Consider the following 27,690-nt stretch of genomic DNA (forward strand, 5'->3'; position numbering starts at 1 on the left):
AACATTACAACATGGTTTAAGTGCAAGAGAGTTTAGAAAACATTTAGAGAAATGGAAAGTCACCGATGTAAGCAAAGTTGAAAAGGAAACACGAGTCTTCTGTTAATTTTACCAACAGGACTCAGGGCAGAACTGGCTGAACTTTTTGACAGAAGGAGTAGGGTATTGCTGGAAGGTATTTCGTGGCCCTGGCTGAGATAGTGAGGGTAGGGTGTGAGCCAGGAACTGTTATCCTTACTGGGAAGAGGGGAAGAATGTCTGAAACCACTTCTTTATTGAGCAGAGTGTCGGAGATAGAAACAAAAAGAACCAAATTAAACTCAGTCATTACAAAGCATCTTCTTTATCTCTGCAGGCCCACAGCAGAGTTGGGGTAGGGGTGGTCCTGGGGATGAATGGCTATTGTCCAAGATACCGTGGTGGGGCGGCTATGGAAAGATGACATCAGCAGTGATTTCAGGAATAAGTATATTAATTGTGAGTATTTGGACACTACCTGAGTCACTTGTGAGACCGGGAGGACACACTGGATAACCTTCAGGGATCTGAAAGTCAAAAAAAGGGCTAGGAAATGGGCCGGAGAATGGTATAACCTATGATGTAGTCATGAGCCCAAAATGGGAAGACAAATAGGAAGCAAAATATGTGGGGGAGGAGCAGGTGCTGGGATTAGAGGCAATTCTAGGATAACTTCCAAAGGGTAGAGATGTGCCAACAGTAGCTTGATGATAATCAAGTATTTTGTCAGGGCAGCTTGGTTCTTTCTCTGGTAACCTACCCCCAAAACTGCTGTTCCATCAAAACTATAGCTTCTTTGGTCTAGGAGTTTCCTGAATCTGTCTTGAGAGGTAATAATACCTTCTGGGTAAACTGGAGACTTCACCAGAGCCAGATGGGAGCTGACTCTAAAGAGTCTCCATGATAACTGCTATTGGTCACATTCCTTATGTCTGGGCTCATATATAGAGAGTTTAGATTGGGTCTCTTTTCTGTCTTTTCAAGGAATGGAAATCATAACTGCGTATTTCATTTTTTGTTACTGTAAGTGATAATAAAGTCATTGCCAGTATATCACAGGATTAAACAAAAATGACCAGAAAAAAAATGACCTTTCAGAGCATTTGTTTCTTGATGTTCAATGTAGCCAACCTTATTAAGGACAGTATATCAATAGTATTGTTCTAATTTGTAGCAAAATTAAAATAATATTTCTGCCTCATGTAAGAATATATAAAATAAAAAATTGTCATTTTCTGGTATAAATGCAGTGATAGAATATGTAGGAACTTGTGATAACTTACTGTTTTTTAAAGGATGGAATTCAGTTTTTTGGTCCTGAATTAGAGTTGTGATTTGCTAAGTTTATTGTAAAAAAAAAAATGAACTCATTAATCTAGAGCTAGAAGCAATCGGTGAGGCAGATAAGGAAGTTTCCCTGAGTAACACTGCTAGAATGTGTCTCAGTATAGAGACTGTGAAGTCAGGGGGAGGCATAAGGAAGCACAGTAAGAAGAATCTAGACTAGGAGAGGGATGGAGTGGGCTGACCCCGAGGACCAAACACTTCTATCATTCTTACTAGGGAGGAAATGCAATATTTCAAAAAACTCTTCTAAAGGAGAGGAATAGCTATATCTTCTAGGGCAACCTTCTCTCATAAGATATGCTTGTGTCCTGCTGCTGGGTCCTGTTTGCCTTCTATTGAATTGCTCTCCTCAGGCATGTTCAATACTATACCCAGAAGAAGACTGGTCATACAGGGAAGAGTGACTGTTTGGAGGGACTTGGGTCTCATCTGGAGAGTGAGATCATTTAACGTGCGCTTCAGCACATTCTTGCCAGTGACAATGGATGAAAATTGCTCTTCATGTTGATCTTTGGAACTTCATAGGAGCAGAGCAGCATCCCAACATGAAGAGGATTTTTGACACCAGTGACTTTCTCACTTTTTTAAAATGAATGAATGAATGAATTTATTTATTTTTGGCTGTGTTGGGTCTTCGTTGTTGCACGCGGGCTTTTCTCTAGTTGCAGCGAGTGGAGGCTGTTCTTCGTTGCAGGCTTCTCATTGCAGTGGCTTCTCTTTGTTGTGGAGCACGGGCTCTAGGCAGGCGGGCTTCAGTAGTTGAGGCCCGCAGACTTAGTTGCTCCGCAGCATGTGGGATCTTCCTGGACTAGGGCTCGAACCCATGTCCCCTGCATTGGCAGGTGGATTCTTAACCGCTGCACCACCAGGGAAGTCCCAGAGTTTTTCATTTTTACTTCTTATTCGTTTACTAGGACTGCCATAACAAAATACCACAGATCGGGTGGCTTAAACAACAGAAATTAATTTTCTCACAGTTTTGGAGGCTGGAAGTCCAAGATCAAGGTGCCAGCCAGTTTGGTTTCTCCTGAGGCCTCTCACCTTGGTTTGCAGATGGCCTTCGTCTTGCTGTGATCTCACATGACCTTTCTTTATGCATGTGCCTCCCTGGGGTCTCTTCCTCTTGTAAAGACACCTGTCCTATTGAATTAGAGTCCCACCCATATGACATCATTTAACCTTAATTACTTCTTCAAAGTCCTTGTTTCAAATACAGGAGTTAGGGTATAAACATTTGTGGAGGAGACAAGTTAATCCATAACACTTCTCATGCAGCTTCTGTTGGTGGAGAATGTCAGTAGAGATGTAGCATAAGCAAAAAATAAATACGATTTTTTCTGAGCCTCTGAGATTTTAGGATTGCTTGCTAATTCAGAACAACACAGTCTATTCAGATTAATAACTGTGGTTTATATTTTCTCTGAATTGAGCAGCAGCATATTTTTCCATTTAACAAGACAGGACACCTTTTAGTAGTTCCTGCGCTGCTATGCCCCTGCATATAATCAGGTATACTAGACTACCCAGAAAGGATGCTTGAGTATGGTGACATTTAGGTGAGAAGCACCAGGTGGCATTGCAACATTACTTAACAACCATTTATTGAGCACCCACTATGCCAGGCCTTAGAGGTACAGTATAATAACTAAGACACTATATCCTTCCCACCCCAGATAGACCAGGGAAGGAGAGATAGTAAACAAACACATAATTTTATTAAAATGTAGGTAACTGCTAATAAAGGACTCTATTTCAGTTTTTATCTTTTTATTTTTGGCTTCAAAGATGACTGGTTTCCTGTAAATCAAATCTGGTGTATCTGGAAGTTAGGACACAGGCAAGCACTGAAAGGGTAGTGTGGTAGGTAGGATGACTGTGAAATTGTTTCAGCTCTTTGTGGTCAGAGTTGAGAGTCATCAGCATAGAGACAATAATTGAAGTTGTGAGAATGGATGAAATCACTCATGTTGGCTGAGACTAATGAGTGAGAAGAAAAGAGGAACTAGAGCAGGAGCCTGAGAACACCACCATTTAAAGAACAGATAGAGAACAAGGTACTTTGAAAATGACTGAGACAGGACCTCTTGGAGAGGTAGGAAAAAAGCCAAGAAAGTAGTACTACAAAGTCAAATGAAGAGAACATTTTCAGGAGTAGGAGGGAGTAGACAGTCCTGCTAATAGTTAAGTAACTTGAGAACTAAAATATGTACAAGGGATTTAGCAATAAGAGGTCAGTCATTGGTGAGTTTAATAAAAATGGTTTTAATTGCACGGTGAAGATAAAACCAGATCCAGTAGGTTGAAGTATGAATGAGAGTTGAGGAAATGGCCACGGGAATGTACACATCTCTTTTCAAAAATGTGGCTGTGAGAGGTACGAGGCAGAGTGATAGGAAGAAATAGAAATGGGAAGGTTAAGGGCAGGTTTTAATGTTTTAAATTAGGAGAAGCAATTACAAATTATGATGAGAAGGGACAAGAGAACACAAAGTGTTAAAGATACAGAGAAGAAGGAGTAGTTTATAGAGCTGAGTCCTGAGATATCAGGGGCAGAGGAGGGAGGGTAAATGTTAGTCAGGAAGGAGGACTTCTCTTGTTATAGGAGGGAAGGATGAGTAGGTGGATGAAGGAAAGTTTATAGATTTGTAGCAGGAAAGTGAAGGAATTTATGTCTGGTGGTGTGGTAATCATTAGTACTTCTGCCAGTTATTTCTGGTTTCTCCAGCAGGCATTTTGGGATTTCTGCCTTCTTGGAGTGATCATGAGTCTTGCTTTGGTCATTAAAATGTGTGCAAAATCTTCTAGGTTGAAACTGCTAGAGCCAGTGGGTGATTTATCACACTCTCTCCTTTTCCCTTTGCCAGTGTGATTAAGAGCATTCCAAAGAGTGGCTGCTCTATTAGCCAGCATTCTAGTGAGGACAGCACAGAGCAGATCCAGGTGATGTACAGTGAATGGGTAGCATGAGTGAAGAATAAATCTTGATTTCTTTTTTTGGAGCTACCGAGATTTTAGGATTGACTGTTGATGCAGTGTAACCTAGTCTATTGGAACTATAATTGCGGCGTGTATTTTCTTTGAGAAGCGAGAAGGGAAATCCTTCTAAGATGAGCCCTGAAGTGAAATTATTTCTTTTTAAAGTCTATCTAGTTTATCAATCACATTTATCAATTTTATACAATTGGTTGAAAACAGAAGAAATGACTGACATGTTCATTTATTTCAGGACTTTAATTTTTTTTCACATAGAAGCAGTAAAGACTCACAGTTATAATATCACAAAACCACTGTTTTGAAATATGCAGAATAGGTATATTGTATTGAATAGTTTTAAAAAAGTAAAGGGCAAGCAGGCCATGAAGGAAATGCAGGAAGGAAGGAAGGAAATGCAGGAAGGAAAGCTTCATTGCTAAACACCTACTTTAGAATATCCCCTTTCTAAATTATCATAGAATGAAAAGATAAAAGCATGATATGGAGAGATATACAAAATGAGGGACTTGTGGGTTCCTGAAAACATCAAGAAGACTTGCTTTTCTACCAAAACATCAAGGCACAGTTAGGAATTTAAGGACAGAAAAAGATGGTAGAAAACCAGATCTCGATTCATGGTAAAAGTATGTGAAAGCTAGTGGTTTTATAAAATCCTTTCAACAGATAACTAGTGTCCAGTTAAAAACAATTTCAATACATAGGGCTTCATATACATATATTTACATGAATATGTGTATATATTATATATAAAAAACACAAAAATGGAAACACACATTTATATATAGTTTAAAGAGGGTAGATAGTTTTCAATGCAAACCTTATAACAACAATTTGATAATAAGAGGCTTTATTGTCTTTGTTCCACTTTAGTTTAACAGCATTTAAAAAAATTCCTAAGTGAATGGCTTTGCAAGATGGAGGAGGAAAAAAAATTCTCTTTTACCTTAAACTCAGTCATCACCCAGAATCATGCTTGTGTATATTTAATTGCTCAGATTGTTTAAAAACAAATGAAAAAAAGAATAGTGCATCATCATTTATTCTTCCAATTTCTTACCTCCGATGAAGTTCTAGGCCAAGATACTGCTACAGCTTAGATCCTCAGAGATGTTTCGGGATGAATTTGGGTAGGTTCAGAGTTTCACTCTGGACTGGAGTGGAATTCATAACAATATGCTCAAAAAATACGAATAGATAAACAAGTCAGTTTATCTGAAAAGAAATATGTTTTATTCTAAATAATTTAGAAATATCCCATATAGCTACAAAAATTATGGAAAATGATGGTGAACCTCAGTAGAAAATGGAAATGCCAGGATGTCCTGCTTGTGTTTTAGTGGGGCAGTTGGTATTTGGCTTATCCAGCTTTTATTTGGTGAAGGTTCATAGTTATTAAAAATTGAGACAAAAGAAAAATAAATGAATCAGCAGCAACAGAAAATCCAGCTCTAACTATCTTAACACAGAAAGTCGTTGGTTCCATATTTCTAAATCAAAAGGTGTTGTGGGCTTCATAGTTGCCTTGAGCAGTGTTCTCTTCACATACTTTCCTCCATGTGTATGATTCATCCATAGGCTATAAACAAGATGGTGGCTACAGTTCCTGGCTTTACAATCAATCACCTAGGGAAAAATTCCAAGGAAAAAGAGGAAATGCTTGTGTATCATGGTCATATGACACTGAATCAGTAATAAAGGCTAGGAAAAGTGAATGTTCTGTTTGGTTTAAGCCATATACAGTCATAGTGGGATTGAGTCATATCTGTTGTTTGTGGAAGAGCTAACTGACAGAAACGAGGAAGTAGAGAATGAAGGTTGGTTACAGTCAGGCAACAGTAGTATCTGTAACATTGGTTTTTATGATTGACACAACCTGTTTCTTTCTCTGCCTGTGACACAATCTCTGTTTCTTTCTCTGCCTGTGGTAGGATTTGCTATAGCAAATTTAAGGTGTTATTCTAGCAGCTGAATCCTGCTAGAGGGTCAAGTCAGTGATATAATTGGGGTCCCTTAGAGAGATTAATTTATATGAATGTACTTAACTTTATTGCTAAGGAATGCATTTCTCAGTCCTTCCCCCTCTCTAAGTGCTCAAAGTTATTTGCTCCAAAGGGAACTTTCATAAGTAGTTAATGAAGTTTCAGTGCCTGCACTACAGGGTATTTGGTGATTGGGAAATCTTCACATTTATCCCAAACTCTCTCTCAGCTCTCTGTCATTAAAGGCATCTCCTCATTGGTCAGGTTATCTCCACTGATATTGATCTTGATGCATCTATTTACAGACCTACCCCTGTCTCACTGTGAAAATGGAAGGCTGTGGAGAATGCAGTACAACCCCTTTCATTCCTCTATTTCACACACACACATAATGCTTTTTCTTGTGGGGATCAGTGAGTTTAGAGCAGTGGTCCCCAACTGTTTTGGCACCAGAGACTGGTTTCATGGAAAACAATTTTTCCACGGACAGGGGTTGAGGAGGTTGGAGGGGTGATGGTTCAGGCAGTAATGCAAGCGATGGGGGGGATGGTTCAGCAGGCAGTAATGTGAGCGATTGTTCAGGCGGTAGTGGGAGCGATGGGGAGCAATAGGGAGCAGCAGATGAAGCTTCACTCACTCGCTTGCCCGCCGCTCACCTCCTGCTGTGTGGCCCGGTTCCTAACAGGCCGCGGACCGCTAATCGGTCCGTGGTTGGGGGCTGGGGACTCCTGGTTTAGAGCATCACAGAACCAAGTGGGTTATATATTATTTGGGGCATAATTTTGTTGCCTTATCATTTTTTCATTGCTTTTACTAAGGTTACCCTTTTCACACTCACCAGGACTTGACATTTACACCTCACCTATAGTACCATTTTGCTGTCATGTGTGGAAAGTCTGTGTGGATCAGACACGTCCCTATCATTGTTTCATATCTTCTCAGCTTTACCTCTGAATCTAACCATAGCCATGGAGAACAGTTCTAATCAGACAACCATAGCCATGGAGAACAGTTCTAATCAGACTTCCATTTTTTTTTTTTAAATTTTGCCAGTGCCTCATCACAAGCATGAACTGTGCATCTCCTGATTTCTGCCTTGAGGCTTCTCTTAGTCCATATGGTGGACACCTGGGGGACACATTGGCACTCATGCACATGCAGAGAAATTAATGCCGTATCAGGCAAACCTCAATCAATAGGTTCTGGGATGTGATGGTTAAGCGTTTATCCCTTTCATCCCTTGGGTAAACAGTTTTAAGGTTCATTCCAAATAATACCTTGAAGATCCTGGCAGAATTAAACATTTATTACCTACAGTGTTGGTCAGCTCAATAAAGTTTTTTTTTTTAAATATTTTAAAAAATTGAGGCAAAATTTACATAAAACTTCACAAATCTTAGATGTATAGCTTTATGAATTTTTACATTGTATACATGCATGTAGCTACTACCAAGTTCAAGATATAGAATATTTTGAGCACCTCAGAATGCTAGCTTGTGCCCCCTCTGTTTTAAAATTTTATATAAATAGATTCATATTGTATATCCTGTTTTGGGTCTGACTTCTTATACTCAGTATTATGCTGGTGGGGTTCACCTATGTTGTTTTTAGGTGTTAGTGGCTGGCTCTTTTTCACTCCTGATTGGTATTCTATATCAAACCATTCACTAAGCATTGTTATATTGGCTTTCCTTCCTTTACTCTCCATGGTTCCTCACTTATGTTCCCTGGGATCACATCTCATACTACCTGTACCCATTTTTCCTTCTCTCTCCAAACCCCTCTTGCAGGCTCCCAGTGCTATTCCTGTGAGTTAGGAGATAGGGATTCTTATTTAGCCCTGTTCTTTACTTGATATTTTTATCCTATGGAAGCCACTTCCTCACTTAGGGGCTGAACTTTCCTCATCTATAAGATATGAGGATCTCTGAGATATGTTCTTGTCTCAAATTTCTGCACTTCAGATCTGCAGTTTAAAAGGTGTCTTCTAGGGAAGACAATGCTCAAAAAATGGAAATAAATGGTAGAATTTCATGCACAAGAGACCATGGGGTGAGAGGTAAAATTTTTATGTAGAGACTTTCCTGTTGCCCTGAAGTCTCACCACCTGATTGGTTGCCTACTCTGTGGCTTTTCCTGAGGTGAGTCTGTCATCTACAAAGGAAGTCACTGGATGGAGAAATCAGTACTTCTGTGTGAGACACAGCCAGAAGGAGGCAAAGATCCTGGAATGGAAGAGCAGTGCATAGGCTATGAATTGCCTTATTTCATTTCTCATTTTTTCTGAGGATGACTAAATCTATGGACCACTTCTGAGATGATTTATATGACAAATTTATCCAAAAGAAGCATACATTTTAAGTGGGTGGCTGATGATAGAACTTACCTGAGATTGTAGGAGTAAAAAAGTGACTACACCCTCTCTCATGCTATGATATTTATTTTACATTAGATCAGATAACCCTTTCTAAGTAACTCTTATAAATTGCACAGCCATTATATTAATTGATTTCATATTTCATCACTTGTGGATATCACTGAGGTTTCCCCTTAGTTGATGACATTATTTCCATGGTAACTAATGCATTTTAAATGATTAGAAATGTGACGAGTAAAAACGATCAATTATAAATACATAAATCCAATTAATATATTGCAATGTAAATGTTTGAGGTTACAGATGTGAAATGCAATTTTTCAAAAGTGAACAAAACAGTCCAACAATTGTGGTTGGACACTGGTAGATAGTGCATATACTGGTGATAAAGAAATCTGTACTCTATTGCACAAATTGTTTGACCATGCCACACTTTAGGCTTTTATGTAAATGAGCAAATGTGAAAGAGATAATCATACAATCAGCCATTAATTAATTGTGGTTTTTTTTTTTTTTTTTTGCGGTACGTGGGCCTCTCATTGTTGTGGCCTCTCCCGTTGCGGAGCACAGGCTCCGGACACGCATACTCAGCGGCCATGGCTCACGGGCCCAGACGCTCCGTGGCATGTGGGATCTTCCCGGACCAGGGCACGAACCCGCGTCCCCTGTATTGGCAGGCGGACTCTCAACCACTGCGCCACCAAGGAAGCCCAATTAATTGTGTATTATCTTTATGCCTCCTGCCTCCCTCCTCTTATTTTTCTGCCATTTCATTCTTTATTGGCATTTCTATCGTAAAAGAAGGAAGAGAAGGTAAAATTTAAATGATTTTTATTTTGCTTCTCAATAGCTCTGTGAGGATGCATTAATTAATTAATTAATCAAAGGTTTATTGAGCACATACCAGAACTAGTCCATGCTTAGATACCACAGATACAAAGATGCATGGTTCTTAACTGCAAGAAGCTCATTGTCTGTTGGAAATATAGACTAATTAGCAAATAATTGCAGTTGGGTAAAATAAGCCATTTGAAGTTGTCTTTAATCTGTATTTTTGCCTCTTGCTATAGTTGCATAACCAAGGAAGTGCTAGAACTTCCCAAATATTTAGGGAAGTACTTACAGTTAATAATTTAGATAAAAAACATATAACTTACTGGAATTAAAATGCCATTTAAAAATATTAGAGTTCAAAACAGGAAGAAAGCTGAATTGGATTATGGGATTTCATGTAAATGTCTTTATCCGATGGTTCCCTCAGTCTTACTAACTATAGTACCACTTAACTCAAAACTGCCAGAATAGACTTCCATATAGAAAATATTGTTTTCCCAAGTAGACTTATCAGAGAAGTGCATGCTTTTGACCGAGGTGGTCTCTGCTGCTGAGGTGGACCCTAAAGTAGCTGACAGCTGTGACTGTCTGCTGCCCATGCTTCCTTAAACTGGGAAGCAAGTCCTTCCTTGAAGGGGGAATTTGGGTGGTGCATTTCCATGGTACTGTCTTCGTCATGACTGTGTTTCATCTGGTCGTTTCTCCTCATCTCCCAGACATCTAAACCTTGGCAAGCTCTGAGTCTCTGGACCTCTTCTCCTTCTACAATAATGTCCTTGGTAATTCCATCCTGTCTGTCTTTTTGAATATTACCTATGCTCTGGCTAATCTTAAGTTTATATTTCCAGTCTGGACATCTTTTCTGAAGTTCAGAGTCATAAACATCCAATTGCTTCCATGACGTTCCCACTTGGATGCCCAATAGGCATCACAATTTTTGTCCAGCACTGAACTCCTGATTCTTCCCTTGCGCTCACCCCAGACTAATTCCTCCCATAGTCTTCTCCACCTCAGTAAATTAATAACTTCCTCTGTTTAGTTTCTCAGGCCAAAAATTTTGACTCCTCTCTATTTTTCATACCCCACATGCAATCCATCAGCAAGTCTTGTTGTCTCCACCTCAAAATATATACAGAATCTGATAGCCTTTTACCATCCTGTCTGCTACCAGTCTGGTCCACTCCACCATCATTTGTTGCATTTCATTATGGCAGTTCCCTCCTAACTGGTCTCCTTTGTTGACCTTTACCCTCCTTCCGTCTATTCTCAGTTTTGTAGCCACAGTAATATTATTAAAACATAAGCCAGATCACATCCCTCCTCCAGTGGCTTCCCATCTCATTTAGAGTAGAAGCCAGAGTCATCACAGTGGTCTGCCAGACCCTGCATGAACAGCTCCCCCTTCTCTTACCTTTCTCTGCAAATTCCTATTCCTGCCCTTGCTTCCTCCTCTTCAGCCACACTGGGTTCTTTGCTGTTCTTCAATCAGGCAAAACACTTTGTACTCAAGGACGTATGTGCTTAATGTTCCTTTTGTCTGGAAAGCTCTTCCTGGATATCTATGTGGATCACTCACCATTTCTTTTATGTCTTTGCTCAAATGTCACCTTCTTGGAGAGATCTCTGTTATCATTTATAAAATATCAACCCTCACTCCCACCCCAAAACCCTCTGTCCTATCTACCTTATGTTCCTTATTTCTTATTACCATGCAACATAGTCTGATTTTTCTTATTTATTTATACATTTATTCTGTATCTCCCCATAAGATCAAAAAGGCATGTGTACAGAGAATTCACTTGTTTTGTTCACTGCTATATGCCCAGTTTCTAAAATAATGGTATTTAGTAGGAGCTTAAAAACTATTTTTTGAATGACTAAATGAATATAAGGGTGAAAGAGACTCTGTCCCTTCAGGGAACTTATACTGGGAGATTGATAGCTAATAAACAAGCGATTATAGAAAAGAGTACATCGTATCAGATGTACTGGCCAGATTGGTCAGGCCAAGAAGCATATTGCTTTGCTATTCCATTTAGAGCAGAATGTATTCTTAGCCATATTTTATGTGATTGACACATGATTTAAAAAAAATTGAATTTGAATGTTCTTACATGGGATGTGCCCTCTCTAGTTAACCCTAGGTTCCCCCACTCCTGATTATATTATACTCCATAAGATTTATGTATTAAAATTACCTGCATGGACCCTCTAGAAATGTGTCGGCAACCTCTGATTCAGAGGATTCCAAGGATTTGGAGGTTTCCTGGAGTGTTCAGAAGGATGTATGCTGAGCCTGAGGTCTTGTAAGACTTTAGGGTGAATCAGAATAATTGATCTTATACACTAATGCTATTTTATGGTCTCAGAATACATTGGATAAAGTGTCATATCTTGGACTTTTACAAAATTCAGAGTAAATTTTTAAAATGAATACATGTCTGCTGTATTTTTAGAAGGTAGAAATATGAATCAAAACGGCACAACCATATACTATTCAGAAAAACGTAAGATTTTAAAAATATGCATATTTGAAATGGGCTTTTATTTCCTTCACTGTTCATTTTTGGGGGTGAAGCTTGTGGGGGTAGTGGTTAGCATAGCTTGCAATGTAACAAGAACCAATACTGCAGTGTTTACCTTCATCAGACCCTTGTCTGATCACAGGTGCATCTTGTTTGTGGATAGCCAGGCAGCATGGCCTAGAATTTCGGAATGCAGACTCTGGAGCCAGACTGCTGGGGTTTGAATTCAGGTTTCCCCAGCTACCAGCTGTAACTATGGGAAATTACTAAACCTCTCTGTGCTTTAGTTCCTTCCTCTGTAAAATGGGAATAATAATAGTGCCTACTTGGTAGGGTTGTTATGAAGATTATGTAAGTTAATTTATGTAAAGCACTTAGAATGGTGTTTGTCATTAGTAATCTCACAATAAATGTTAGCCACTGTTACTACTATTATAATAATTATTGTAGAATATCCAAGAAAATTCTGGAAGCTGTTAAACTTTTCTGGAGAAAAGATATATTGTACTGATCATGTTGCTCTTAGGAAGAAGGTAAAATGTAGAACAATAATCACATGACTGAAAATAAAAACATTATAGGGACTTCTCTGGTGGCACAGTGGTTAAGAATCCACCTGCTGATGCAGGGGACACAGGTTTGAGCCCTGTTCCGGGAAGATCCCACATGCCATGGACCAACTAAGCCCATGCGCCACAGCAAGAGAAGCCACTGCAATGAGAAGCCTGTGCAGCAATGAAGACCCAACGCAGCCAAAAATAAATAAATAAAATAAATAAATTTTAAAAAAAAGAACATTATTAAGGCTGCCATCATTTAATTTAACAATATGGCTGTCAACTTACGTAATTTGGAAAAAGAAATGCAGTGTTGTTTTAAGATGCTAGGAAGAAGAACTCTTGCAGAATTTGCCTATCTCAAGATCTTATAAGTAGCTACTTTTAGAAAGAAATATCTAGTAGCCTGAAAAATACTTCACAAAAGCAATCTTGTTATAATCTTACAAGGAGAATCCTACAATTCAATAATGCTTTTGTGTACTTGCATACCTCAGGTATGCCTCATGAGGATAAAGTTGCAAGGGTCTTTTGTGTCCCACTTTTGAGTCTTCGGTAACATCGAATTGGGCAATGCAGCTTTTGGCTGTGCGCCCCCTTCTTAGGTTGTATAACATTTCACCCCATACCTCAAGAAGGATGAAACAGCAGTTCTTGGGGAGTGCATCTGGGCCAACTGCTGGAGGGAAACACCAAGTTCTCTCCCATTCTTGAGTACAGAGTTGCCAGTGGAGGAGAATGGGAACAACGCAGCAGACTATTTCCAGGCTTGGGAAATGGGAATTAACCCTGTCATCTAATTGTGTCTACATTTGCCTGTCTTATTTGTTTCTCTCTAATCAAGCTCCACTGAGAACATGGTTGGGGGCCTGCTGGGGAGGACTGGTAATATTAGAAGCCTGGCTCACATTAAATCTGTCAGAATGGAAAGGGGTGTACTATAGCCTCTGCAGACTGCCATTCATCTGTGTGACTCCTGCCAACATTTAAAATTTAAAATTTTAGAAGAAAGTATTTCCAGGCATTTTTAAAGGTATTTAAAAGAATTCAGACAATTAGATAAAGTTGTTTGTTTTTAAACAGCTCTCACTTAGTGTAATATGTTTTGCATTTCTTATTTAAGATAAAGACTAACCTTGTAACATCATGTGTGAGCTAATGCACAACTACATTATCTATTTGAGGGGAGTGGTTATAATAATACTTCAGTAAACACTTACAGTGTGGGATGCCCTTTACCTGCATTCTCTTAGGGAATCCACATGGACAACTAAAGTAAGCACCACTATTAACTATGTAACAGATGAGGAAATTGAGTCTTAAATACCTTGTCCAAAACACACAACTAGAAGTTGCTGAGTCAGGATTTGAAGCCAATCTTTTTGATTCATAGAGTTTTCTTGTTTAATCATTCGTGTTTAAAAACACCAAAAGATATGTAGGTCAAGAAGTGAACACCAACTCACAAATTGGTTAAGACTGAAAAAAGATATCTACAATGTAATGAAAAGAAAGAATTCTTAAGTAGGTTAAGGTAAAATTAAGGTTCAAAAGGCAGCTACATTTCTTATAGATTTCTGTACAACAGCGATTTGTTTGGAGTGAAAGTATGTAGCTCAATTCTATAGGAAAGCATAAAATAGTAGAATAAAGGAAAAATAACTGGGATTTAAAGCCAGTTTTATTATTATTTGTGCATATATTTCCCTATATGGAAATGGATTCTACGCCTACAATTTTAAATTCATGAGTTAGGGAATTCCTTGGTGGTCCAGTGGTTAGGACTCTGTGCTTTCACTGCTGAGGGTGCGGGTTTAGTCCCTGGTTAGGGAACTAAGATTCTGCAAGCTGTGTGGTGCAGCCAAAAAAAAAAAGAATGGTAGAATTTAAGTTCATTAGTTGTTCATTTGTTAATTCTCATGTTTAAATATAACTTAGCATTTGTGAATAATTAATGCTTTTACTTATACAGGATTGTAATAAGGAAGAATAAATCTGACTCCATAGTGGATCTGTTTCTTTAAATTTAACCTTTGTATTCTATTGTTCTTGCTATAAGTTAAGAATGTTGCCTACAGCTTGAAATATACTGGATAGCCCATTCTCAAGGCTGACCTTTAAAGGTAGCAACATAACACTTTTCCATTCATATAGAAGTAAAAAGTTATAGAACAGAGAATAACATTTGTCTTGTTGGAGGTTTACATGAACATCATGACCTGACCTAAGTGGACAGATGGAAGAACAAAGGATTCTGACACCCAAGAAGTTTTCAACAACCAACCACACCCCCTCCCCTTTTAGTATAAAAGCAGCCTGAATTCTAACTTGGGTAAGATGGTTCTTTGGGACAGTAGTCTACCATCTTCTTGGTCTGCTGCCTTTCCAACCTTTCCAAATAAGGTTGCTGTTCCTTGCCCCAACAACTCATCTCTTTATTTATTGGCCTGTTGTATGGGGAGCAGTACAAGCTTGGACTCCGTAACAGGATGACACTATTTCAGGATGTTTTCAGGAGTTCTTTTTTCTCCTAGTTTTCCTACCTGCCTGTCTGCCATGTTGCACCCCCCAGGAGGTTTGTGGCAGTGTTGTTAACCAACTTGTAGTGACCGGGTTGAGAAATGCCATACAGCTCCCCCAGAGTGCTAAAGGAACAACAAAACAACAACAGCAACAAACAACAGTACTCACAGGTAGCATCTCTCTCTGCTTCAGGTGTCAAAGCATGGGATTTTAGGGCAGAGGCTTCCCATATATGCATCAATACAAACACAGAACCTGAAGATCATGGTGAGTACTTTTTACACTGTGGTTTCAGCTTCTTATCTAAATTTAAAAAATTTTTCCTCCTCTGCTAATGGAGAGGAAAAGAGTGGTTAAAATATAAAGAAGTTTTAAAGTAATAGGCATTAGTGACAATCAAATGATGTACACATGTGCTATTCCTCCCTTCTCGTGCTACAATCTCATTCTTCATAGAGAGTCTACCGTAATGGTTCATAAATATCCTTCTAGACTTATTCTAAACATAAACACATAAACACATGCACATATAGGCTTGTTAGCTTTTTTTTTCAAAAAAATGGATTCATATAGAACATCATTTGCAACTTGCTTTCCATTTATTTAAAGCTATATAAGGGATATCATTCCATGTCAGTACACAAGCTTAGCCTCATTACTTTAAATCACTACATAGTATTATATGGTATGTGAAATGTTTTATTTAGCCATTCCCCTTTTTTAAAAGATCATAATTCAGATTATTTCTAGTTTTGCTATTAGAAACAAAGCCTAAATGAACAGCCTCTTGTTCTGAGAGATGGTGTAAGTAGGATGGACTTCTAAAAGTAGAATTACTGAGCGAAAAATATATGCATTTAAATTTTTGGTAAATATTGCCAAATTCTCTTCCTAAAACATTGTCTAAATTGTTTGCTCCTACAGTAATATATGAGACCTTGTTTTGGTCATATTCTTAGCATCTAGACATTATCAAGTTTGAAAATGTTATCAGTGCAGCAGGTGAAACATGGCATCTTACTGTTTAAAGTCACATCTCTTTACTATAATAAGGCTGAACATCTTCTGTGAATTATCAGTTTATATCTTTTATTTATATTTCTTTTGGGCTATTATTTTTTTCTTATGGATATACATACAAAAGGATTTTATACATATATATTTATCAGTTAAACATGAAAATCTTTCTTCCTAATCTATCAGTTGAAGAATAATTTAGCTAACCTCTTTTAATTTTCCTAGCCCATTTTCTCATGAGCATGTTATTGAGTAGTAAAAAGTGAAATATTAAGCAGCAGGACTGAAATGGAGGAGAGATAACCTATATAGATAATCCATATATTGTACCACAAATTGTTGAATTAGCAAGTTGATTGGGTCTCTCTGTCTCCCAACTAGCTGGTCAGCCTTGTTAATTTAGTAAAATATGAGATAATAATTACAATGGCTCATAACAGTTTTTACTTAACTGGAATAAGAATTCTTGAGGTTAGAGCCATTGTGCTTCTGTCTATTATTAGTGCTTAGTAGAGTGCTTGTTACATAGCTGGCTCTCGGTAATGATTGATGAATAAGTGGAGTAAGAAGAAAACCAGGCAAAACAGAGGTCTTTTGTTAAAAACCATAGCAATTCATTTTTAAATGACATTTAAACATTAGTAACTGATGTCATGGTCATACAGCCAGTATGATGCTTTAAGCCTACAATAGTTCCTAGGTAGTTTCATTTTTGCCATTTTTTTTTTGGCCAGTTTTAAGTAAGATTATTTTTCCCCCATGACTTGTGATATAAATATGTAAATTATTTAAACATATCTGACTACCTTTCTGCCTATTAAGAACTCATATCAATCCTTGTAATTGCCATTTAAAACCATTACCTTTTAAATGCAAACATCCATATGGAACTCAAGGCAATTTATTACGAAATGGACAGACCTCTTTTATTTACCTTTTTTTTTTTCCTCTTGAGAAAACCCTTGGCAAGAGAAACGATCAGATCATTCAGGTGCCTGGGAAATGTCATGAAGGCATTACGACACTAGAAAAAGTCTCCATTTACCTTAGAAAGAAGCTAATTTTGTTATCCCAGGGTCCACTTTTAGTTCCTTCCACCTCATGACTCAGGACATATCCTCAAAAGATGTTAGTGACAATCCTTGAACCTCTAAATTATAGGTTGATCACTCTTGCCTTTCTTTTGGAGAGGGCAGTAGCAAAAGCCTATAGTAAGTCAGCTTGATTGGTGAAAATTTGGAAAAATTGTTGGTCTAATGTTACCACTTGAAAAATAAAGTCAGTTAGGCAGGACTGTGCTACCATCCCCATGGCATTTAGCTTAGTTTGCAAATGCCTGAAAGTGTCACTCATTTATTCTGTCCATCTAAAAACATTTACTGAACATCTACTCTATGCCAGGGGTGGGCTAGGCCTTGGGGATTAAAAGCAATTAAGACATAACACTGCTCTCCAGGGTCTCACAGTTTGAAGTAATAGTTGCTTTACTCTTTTCAATAATGGTAAATAACATTTTCAAATCAATTCTAAGAATAGCTATAGATGTAGTTTAGGTATGGCCAGTTATTGCCTATCTACTGTAACAGGATAGTGCTGTATAAGCAGAATAGAAATCTGAAATTAGATTGAACTATAGGAATAGAGCAGGTGTTTGGAGTACATGAGCAGTTGCAGGTGCTGGGAGGAAATCCAGTAGGAGGCAAAAATGATATCCAGAATTTCTGTCAATGAGTAGGCAAAGAGTCCTTCCTGGAGGGTCTAACAGTGTTCAGTGACAATGTGCAATGAGAGATAATTCAACATCAGTAATCTTAGATGTCCAGATAGGCAGGCAGTTCGCATCCAAGAAGTTTGTCAGCAGATATTGAAGTGAGCAAGACATGGTTTCAGAGCTGGATTGTAGGGGAGAGTTTAACCTGAGGCAGGTTGGAAGGGAAAAGAATGGAAAGAGTGTGGAATGTTTCTAGTTCTAAGAATATTTTTAAGGTAGATACTTAGTCATAATAGAAGAAGGCAGAAAACTGGTTAAGCAAACTGGGGCATATAGACTGGTAGGGGGACCCCAGGGCTCTGCTCTTTGCTATTCTTGCCCTCCACCTCCTACCTCACCACCCCCCCACCCCTTTCCTGCAACTCCCTGCACCCCATATCCAGGAACATATTTCCCCCTTAAGGAGGAATGCTGTCAGGCATAGGTCAAGTTCAAAGGCCCTCTTTAGGTCCTAGTACTGGAAGGTGGAACATGCTAAGTGTACTTCTGCCCCAGGGCCTTTGTAGTTACTGTGATACTTCCATCTATCAAGGTACATGCACAGCTTGCACCTTCACTTTATCTTTTTGCTCAAATGTCACCTTCTCAGAGAGACCATCTTGGCGTTGCTATATAAAATAATACTCCAACTCTAGGAACTTCTACTGTCCTTACACATTTTTAGTTTTCTTCATAACACTCATAACCATCTGATGTATTGTGAGTTTCCTCCAGACTTTTATCTGTTTTATTGATTAGAGCAGAGCTTGGCACAAACAGAGCTTGTGCTCAATTAATACATTTTGAATGAAAAAGTTGATGAATTAATGAATAACTCTTAAATATCTGTTTATAACTGAGACTGCTTTCCTCGGCCCCAGAGTCCTGTGAGCCATGAAGAGTAGAAGTTAAGATGATGGACCTTGGGGCCTGACCATCTGGGCTTAGTTTCCAGCTCCATACAATTGTATGACCCAGTTACTTATTCTCTCTGTGCCTTAGTTTCCCATTTATAAAATAAGGATAGTATTAATAGTATTTACTTCATAAGTTGTTTTAAGGGATAAATTATAATGTAAGTGATAGATGTAAAACACTCAGAATAGTAGCTCTTATGTAATAGAAGTGCTCAATAGTTCTTAGCTATTATTATTATTGTTGTTATTACTATTAAAATATCTGGCTACCTGCTTATCTACTGGGTTGTCAAACAGGCGTCTCAAACTTAATATGTCCAAAACAGATCTCTTGATGTTTTTCACCAGACTTATCTCCCCTCCAGTGTTCACTGTCTCAGTCGATGGCACTATCCATTGTCCACAAAATTAGGGGAAATATCTTTGATTTTTCTCTTTCCTTATCTACCACATCCAGTCCACCAGTGAATTCAGGAAGATTCTGTCTTCAAAATATATCCATGTCTCTGTAACTCCATTGCTGTCACCCTAAGACAAGATACCATGCTTTCCCCCTTTAACTCTAGTGCTATCTGTAAACTGGTTTCTTTTTCCTCCTCTTGCTCCCTTACAATCCATTATCACATAGAAGCCACAGTAATTTTTCATAAAGACTCCCCTGCTCATGTCCTTTGGTGACTTCTCATTGCTTGTGGAATAAAATACAAACTCTTTACTGTGGCCTGCAAGGCCCTGACTATCTGAAACCCACCTGCTGATCCAGCATCATCTGTTCCACTTTCCCCTTCATGTGCAGTAATTCAGCCACACTTGCTGTCTTTTTTCTTCCTTGAAACTGTTGTCTACCCTTTACTGACTCAGGGCTTCTGCCCTGATTATTCCTATGGCATGGAATGCTCTTCCCTGAATTCTTTGAATAGTTGTTGCTTTTCATTCTGCACATCTTAGATCAAATGTCACTTGTGCAGAAAGACCTTCCCACAATACCCTTGGTAAAATTTAAAGATTATATGTGCATATTATATGATATTTTAACCTGAGTAGTTTGCTTTAGTGAAATAATTAGCAGCTACTTTCAAGCTTTGTTTGTTGTTCTTTGGACAACAGTATATTATATTGAACCTGTCAGTAAGCTATTATATTGAACCTCATTATGTAAAAATGATAAAATCAGAATTGCTTTGCTTACACTGGGATGGGGTGAGGAATGAGGAACTAGATTCCTAACTGCACATCCTTTATGTGGTCCCCCAGAATGATACTGACTTTTTAGGAGCCCAGTTCGAATACCAGCAGTCTTTATAATCTACACATAAATTGATTTTTGAATTAGAAAGTTGATCACAAAAGATCAACATACCTGGTCAATGTAACAAAGTCTCTAGAATAAGAGTTTCTTACTGCATTTTTAAATAATTTTTTTCTCATGCATTTGTTCCTACAGCTACATTTTCCACCCTCTGAGGTCAGTAAATAGGTATCTTTTTACTCACTCACTACTATTAACTTTGTTTTGTCTCATAGGTTTTTTTAGAGATAGTTATAATGAGATTTGACCTACTATGGTCTATCCATTTTCAGTTCTTGTTCTTAAAACTTATCTTTAGAATATGCAATGACATCTATGTCCATGGAGATCAAATCATTTGTCTCTGTTACAACTCCGTAGAGATTAGATGTATGATTTTTCCTAAGATTGGTCACAATCATAGTAGATTAATTTTAGCATATTGAAAAGAAAATAATATCAACACACTGAGTACTGAAAATTTTATATGCTTGTTTAGAAAATTGTATTGAGGGTAAGACGTTTAAAATATACATCAGCCAGATCTAAACTTTTTTTAAAAATGATTTGACATATAGAAAGTATATTTGGTCAAAAACTTTGCTTTTCTCAGATATATTTATGCAGTTATTTCTCTATTCCTTTACTTTCTAATTCTCTCTGAATTTTCAGAGAAGTTATTATTGCATGTCACCTCTCACTTAACCACATATGATAATATACTTAGTTTTTGATACTGCATTTTACACATTATATTATTTTGTGAACTTTTTTCTATGCCATTTAAAAATATTTAAAAATATGTTTTAATATTTGAATAATAACTATTGCCTTATTTTTGTTATGCTGTTTCAATTTTTAATATTACAAATAATGCTGAAAAAGCATTGAAAACTTTGAATTTACATCTGAAATCAGACCTGGAAATCAATGACAGGTTTTGATATTATGGCCCCATTTTTATTATTTTTCAAGTAGTCTCTCATTATAGATTGGCTTTGAATCAGTGGTTATTTAGGAGAATGTTAAGAGTATTTTCAGTTACCAAGATTTAATTTTTCTCCGTTAAACATTTTTAAAAAAAGGTTTCAAGCCTTAGTGGATTGCAGTTAGAAAATGTGAACTGTGCAGTTTCTGCTTTTTGGAATTGATTGGGACACGGAGGGAGGCAGTTCTTTGAAGCTATATTTATCTAGTTATCAAAGTCAGGAATGAAATAGGATCTTTGAAGTCCCCTGAAAGTGAGATAAAGAATTTTATTAAACATTTTGAAGTTGCATCTGAAACCCTCTCCTCTTCTCTTTTCCTTACAACATGTCTAGTTGATTAAAAACTAGAGGTTTGGATACAATTTATCATTATTAATGTATGCATTATTCACCATGTTTATTTTATTTTAAGAGTAGTTTATACATTTCTATTTAAAGGAAATTTCTGGATTATCAGAGGATTTTTATTTCTGTTGGTAACTCAAGAATTTACTCAGGAGTGTTTGCATGTAGAATACCTTTCTTAGATTTTATTTAGATCTGGTGAGCCACATCTATTTGCATATTCATTTTTTTTAATTCAGAAAAGTTTTCATCAATTATAATTTTGACGTTGCTTCTGTTTAATTGTTTTGCTTATTTTAAAGGATATCCATGATTGTTACGTTGAGTGTCCATTTTTTATTCTTAGTATTTGCATAGCTTTAATGCCTTTCCTTTTCCTCTATATTTTTGATGAAGCTTCTCAAGTTTGCCCTATATATTTCAATAACAGGTTTTTGCAGTGTCTATTCTTCCATTTATTGCTTCCAATAGACATATTGATCCTGTGTTGTACTTTTAGATTTCTTTTAATTCTCCCTTATTTTACTCAGTTATTTTTCAGTTTCATCTAGGTTATTGCCCTCTTAGGGCTTTCTGCTCTCTTGTTATAGTGCTTCTTCTTGTGTTATAGTGAGGATGGCCAAATGGTTTTCAAAGATTCATTTCTATTCTAACTGTATATTCTATGCTAGAAACCTTGGAATCTCTTGACAGCACTCTATCATGCCTCTCTTTCCACATTTCTAACGAGTTTATCTGTTTCCCTTCCTCATTTATTCAGTATTGAGCACCTATCATGTGCTGACATCATGCTAAGTGCTTGAAATATAATGAATGGTTAGCAAAAGCTAACCCCTAAGCCCAGGGGGCTTGACTCATTGAGTACAAGAAATTATTCAAATAAGTTGTCAACAATTGTAAATTTGCACCATTGATAATATTATAAAGAAAAAGTACACAGAGATTGTGAGAGCTCATAAAACGGGATTTTTAACTACTATTCTATTTTAGTCTAAATAATGATATTTCTCAGATCCCTATTGTTGCCCCTCTTCTCATACTATACATTCTTCTTAGAAGCATAGTTTTAACCACTTTTATATTTCAAATGTGCATGTAGGTGAGACACATCTGGGACCTAGAGAGTAAACTGCATGCCTGAGCTCAGCATGTCTCCTAAACTCTGACTCATACATCCTGTGACTCCTAGGCATTGCCCCTGGATGTCTCACAGGCACTAAAATTCAGTATGGTCAAAATCTGGCACATCATCTTTCTTATTTTCACTACATCTTTGCTTCGCTTCTCATATTCAGTTTTCTGTTAGGGATATTACCACTTACCCAGAGAAATTATTGTATTTAATTTCTCTCTCTCTCTCTCTTTAGGTCTCTTTCCCTAAGTTTCCCTCTCCTAACAGCATGTGTGTCATCTGAAATATTTCTGATACTGCAATATTTAAGGATGTCTGCTCTGGAGTCAGAAAACCCTGGGTTCAAGTCTCAGCTCCGTTGTTTACTAGCTATGGGTTAATGTTAATTAATCGCACTGTTCCTCAGTTTCTAATTTGTAAAGTTGGGATAATAATAGTACCTATCATATAGGATGTCAAGAGGATTAAGTGAGATAAGCATAGTACATTTCACCTGCCTTGCTGCTGTTCTCATTGCTATTATTATTTACAACTTAATTAAAGTGTTTCTGACTCTATACATACTATTCTGATATTTTCTGGCAGAATTGATACTTTTTCCCCTTGTATATTTCTGATACCATGTGGATACTTATATGTACAATACTCTCTTTATTGCATTTGTTTATTTACATGTCTTTCTCTCTTTCTAACTACATTGAGATAACCTTGAAAATAGGTGATATGTTTTTAAAATTTATATATATTCTAAGTGACAACAGTACTTAGTACACAGTAAGAAGTCAATACATATTTGTTCACAGGAAAAAAAACAGCATAAAAAACACTATTGATATTCTGAAATGAGTAGGGCCCTGTTCCTGGTAATCTCTGATTTAGCACGGAGATTGCCCTGAGAAGTTAGATATTTTGAGCACTCAGGCTCCAGAGGTGTGGAAATCCTCAACCGCAGGTTTGCAGGCAGCTTTCAGAATTTCTATGTGCTGTCTTTGAAGGAAGTGTCAGGTATATATTTTACTGAAGGTGTGATTGAAAATAACACTGAATGCGAGATTGGTTCAAGGTGGCAGAATAGAAGGATGTGCTCTCACTCCTTCTTGCGAGAGCACCAGAATCACAACAAACTGCTGAACAATCATCGACAGGAAGACACTGGAATTCACCAAAAAAGATACCCCACATCCAAAGACAAAGGAGAAGCCACAATGAGATGGTAGGAGGGGTGCAATCACAATAAAATCAAATCCCGTAACTGCTGGGTGGGTGACTCACAAACTGGAGAACACTTATACCACAGAAGTCCACCCACTGGAGTGAAGGATCTGAGCCCCATGTCAGGCTTCCCAACCTGGGGGTCTGGCAATAGGAGGAGGATATCCTAGAGAATCAGACTTTGAAGGCTAGCGGGATTAGACTGCAGGACATCGACAGGACTGGGGGAAACAGAGACTCCATTCGTGGAGGGGACACACAAAGTAGTATGCGCATCAGGACGCAGGAAAGGAGCAGTGACCCCATAGGAGACTGAACTAGACCTACCTGCTAGTGTTGGAGGGTCTCCTGCAGAGGCAGGGTGTGGCTGTGTCTCACTGTGAGGACAAGGACACTGGCAGCAGAAGTCCTGGGAAGTACTCCTTGGCACGAGCCCTCCCAGAGTCTGCCATTAGCCCCACCAAAGAGCCAGGGTAGGCTCCAGTGTTGGGTCCCCTCAGGCTAAACAACCAACAGGGAGGGAACCCAGGCCCACCCATCAGCAGACAAGTGGATTAAAGTTTTACTGAGCTCTGCCCACCAGAGCAACAGCCAGCTCTACCCACCACCAGTCCTCCCATCAGGAAACTGGCACAAGCCTCTTAGATAGCCTCATCCACCAGAGGGCAGACAGTAGAAGCAAGAAGAACTACAGTCCTGCAGCCTGTGGAACAAAAACTATATTCACAGAAAGATAGACAAGATGAAAAGGTAGAGGGCTATGTACCAGATGAAGGAACAAGATAAAACCCCAGAAAAACAACTAAATGAAGTGGAGATAGGCAACCTTCTAAAAAAAGAATTCAGAATAATTATAATGAAGATGACCCAGGACCTCAGGAAAGAATGGAGCCAAAGATTGAGAAGATGCAAGAAATGTTTAACAAAGACCTAGAAGAATTAAATAACAAACACCTAGAAGATTTAAAGAACAAACAAACAGAGATAAATAACACAATAACTGAAATGAAAACTACATTAGAAGGAATCAATAGCAGAATAACTGAGGCAGAAGAAAGGATAAGTGACCTGGAAGGCAAAATGGTAGAATTCACTGCTGCAGAACAGAATACAGAAAAAAGAATGAAAAGAAATGAAGGCAGCCTAAGAAACCTCTGGGACGACAGTAAACACAACAACATTCACATTATAGGGGTCCCAGAAGGAGAAGAGAGAGAGAAAGAACCCGAGAAAATATTTGAAGAGGTTATAGTCGAAAACTTCCCTAACGTGGAAAAGGAAATAGCCAGCCAAGTCCAGGAAGTGCAGAGAGTCCCAGGCAAGATAAACCCAAGGAGAAACATGCCGAGACACATAATAATCAAATTGGCAAAAATTAAAGGCAAAGAAAAGTTATTGAAAGCAACAAGGGAAAAATGACAAATAACATACAAGGGAACTCCCATAAGGTTAACAGCTGATTTCTCAGCAGAAACTCCACAAGCCAGAAGGGAGTGGCATGACATATTTAAAGTGATGGAAGGGAAGAACCTACAACCAAGATTACTCTACCTGGCAGGGATATCATTCAGGTACCACGGAGAAACCAAAAGCTTTACAGACAAGCAAATGCTAAGAGAATTCAGCACCACCAAACCAGCTCTACAACAAATGCTAAAGGAACTTCTCTAAGTGGGAAACACAAGAGAAGAAAAGGACCTACAAAAACAAACCCATGACAATTAACAAAATGGTAATAGGAACATACACTTAGATAATTACCTTAAATGTGAATGGATTAAATGCTCCAACCAAAAGACCCAGACTGGCTGAATGGATACAAAAACAAGGCCCATATATATGCTGTCTACAAGAGACCAATTCAGACCTAGGTACACATAGAGACTGAAAGTGAGGGCATGGGAAAAGATATTCCATGCAAATGGAAATCTAAAGAAAGCTGGAGTGGCAATACTCATATCAGATAAAATAGACTTTAAAATAAAGAATGTTACAAGAGACAAGGAAGGACACTACATAATGATCAAGGGATCAATCCAAGAAGAAGATGTAACAATTATAAACATATATGCATCCAACATAGGAGCACCTCAATACACAAGGCAACTGCTAACAGCTATAAAAGAGGAAATCTACAGTAACACAATAATAGTGGGGGCTTTAACACCTCACTTACACCAATGGACAGATCATCCAAACAGAAATTAATAAGGAAATGCAAGCTTTAAGTGACACAATAGATGAGATAGATTTAATTGATATTTATAGGACATTCCATCCAAAAACAGCAGATTACACTTTCTTCTCAAGTGTGCACGGAACATTCTCCAGGATAGATCACATCTTGGGTCACAAATCCAGTCTCAGTAAATTTAAGAAAATTGAAATAATATGAAGCATCTTTCCTGACCACAATGCTATTAGATTAGATATCAATAAAAGGGAAAAAAATGTAAAAAACACAAACACATGGAGGCTAAACAATATGTTACTAAATAACCAAGAGATCACTGAAGAAATCAAAGAGGAAATCAAAAAATACCTAGAGACAAATGACAACAAAAACACGATGATCAAAAACTTATGGGATGAAGCAAAAGCAGTTCTAAGAGAGAAGTTTATGGCAATACAAGCCTACCTCAAGAGACAAGAAAAATCTCATATAAACAATCTAACCTTACACCTAAAGAAACTAGAGAAAGAAGAACAAACAAAACGCAAAGTTAGTAGAAGGAAAGAAATCATAAAAATCAGAGCAGAAATAAATGAAATAGAAACAAAGAAAACAATAGCAAAGATCAGTAAAACTAAAAGCTGGTTTTTTGAAAAGATAAAGAAAATTGATAAACCATTAGCCAGACTCATCAAGAAAAAGAGGGAGAGGACTCAATTCAATAAAATTAGAAATGAAAAAGGAGAAGTTACAACTGGCACCGTAGAAATACAAAGCATCCTAAGAGACTACTGCAAGCAACACTATGCCAATAAAATGGAAAACCTGGAAGAAAGGAACAAATTCTTAGAAAGGTATAACCTTCCCAAGACTGAACCAGGAAGAACTAGAAAATATCTACAGACCAATCGCAAGTAATGAAATAGAAACTGTGATTAAAAATCTCCCAACAAACAAAAGTCCAGGACCAGATGGCTTCACAGGTGAATTCTATCAAACATTTAGAGAAGAGCTAACACCCATCCTTCTCAAACTCTTCCAAAAAAATTGCAGAGGAAGGAACACTCCCAAACTCATTCTATGAGGCCACCATCACCCTGATACCAAAAGCAGACAAAGATAGTACAAAAAAAGAAAATTATAGACCAATATCACTGATGAATAGAGATGCAAAAATCCTCAATAAAATACTAGCAAGCAGAATACAGCAGCACATTAAAAGGATCATACACCATGACCAAGTGGGAGTTATCCCAGGAATGCAAGCATTCTTCAATATATGCAAATCAATCAATGTGATACAACATATTAACAAACTGAAGAATAAAAACCATATGATCATCTCAATAGATGCAGAAAAAGCTTTTGCCAAAATTCAACACCCATTTATGATAAAAACTCTCCAGAAAGTGGGCATAGAGGGATCCTACCTCAATATAATAAAGGCCATGGGGCTTCCCTGGTGGCGCAGTGGTTGAGAGTCCGCCTGCCGATGGAGGGGACATGGGTTCGTGCCCCGGTCTGGGAGGATCCCACATGCCACGGAGCGGCTGGTCCCGTGGGCCATGGCTGCTGAGCCTGCGTGTCTGGAGCCTGTGCTCTGCAGCGGGAGAGGCCACAGCAGTGAGAGGCCCACGTACCACAAAAAAAATAAAATAAAATAAAATAAAGGCCATATACGACAAACCCACAGCAAACATCATTCTCAATGAT

At 37.9% G+C, this 27,690-nt stretch overlaps 1 long non-coding RNA gene across 1 annotated transcript in view; it reads left to right on the plus strand.

Annotated features, from left to right (window-relative positions):
* The window catches only part of LOC137229211 (uncharacterized), a 640,020-nt gene that overhangs the window by 32,731 nt on the left and 579,599 nt on the right, over positions 1-27,690 (plus strand). Inside the window, exon 3 of the long non-coding RNA XR_010945593.1 lies at positions 15,347-15,421. This is a non-coding gene — a long non-coding RNA (uncharacterized lncRNA). The remainder of the gene's footprint in view (positions 1-15,346; positions 15,422-27,690) is intronic.

The sequence above is a fragment of the Pseudorca crassidens genome, chromosome 8 (assembly GCF_039906515.1).
Source record: "Pseudorca crassidens isolate mPseCra1 chromosome 8, mPseCra1.hap1, whole genome shotgun sequence".
Lineage (NCBI taxonomy): Eukaryota > Metazoa > Chordata > Mammalia > Artiodactyla > Delphinidae > Pseudorca > Pseudorca crassidens.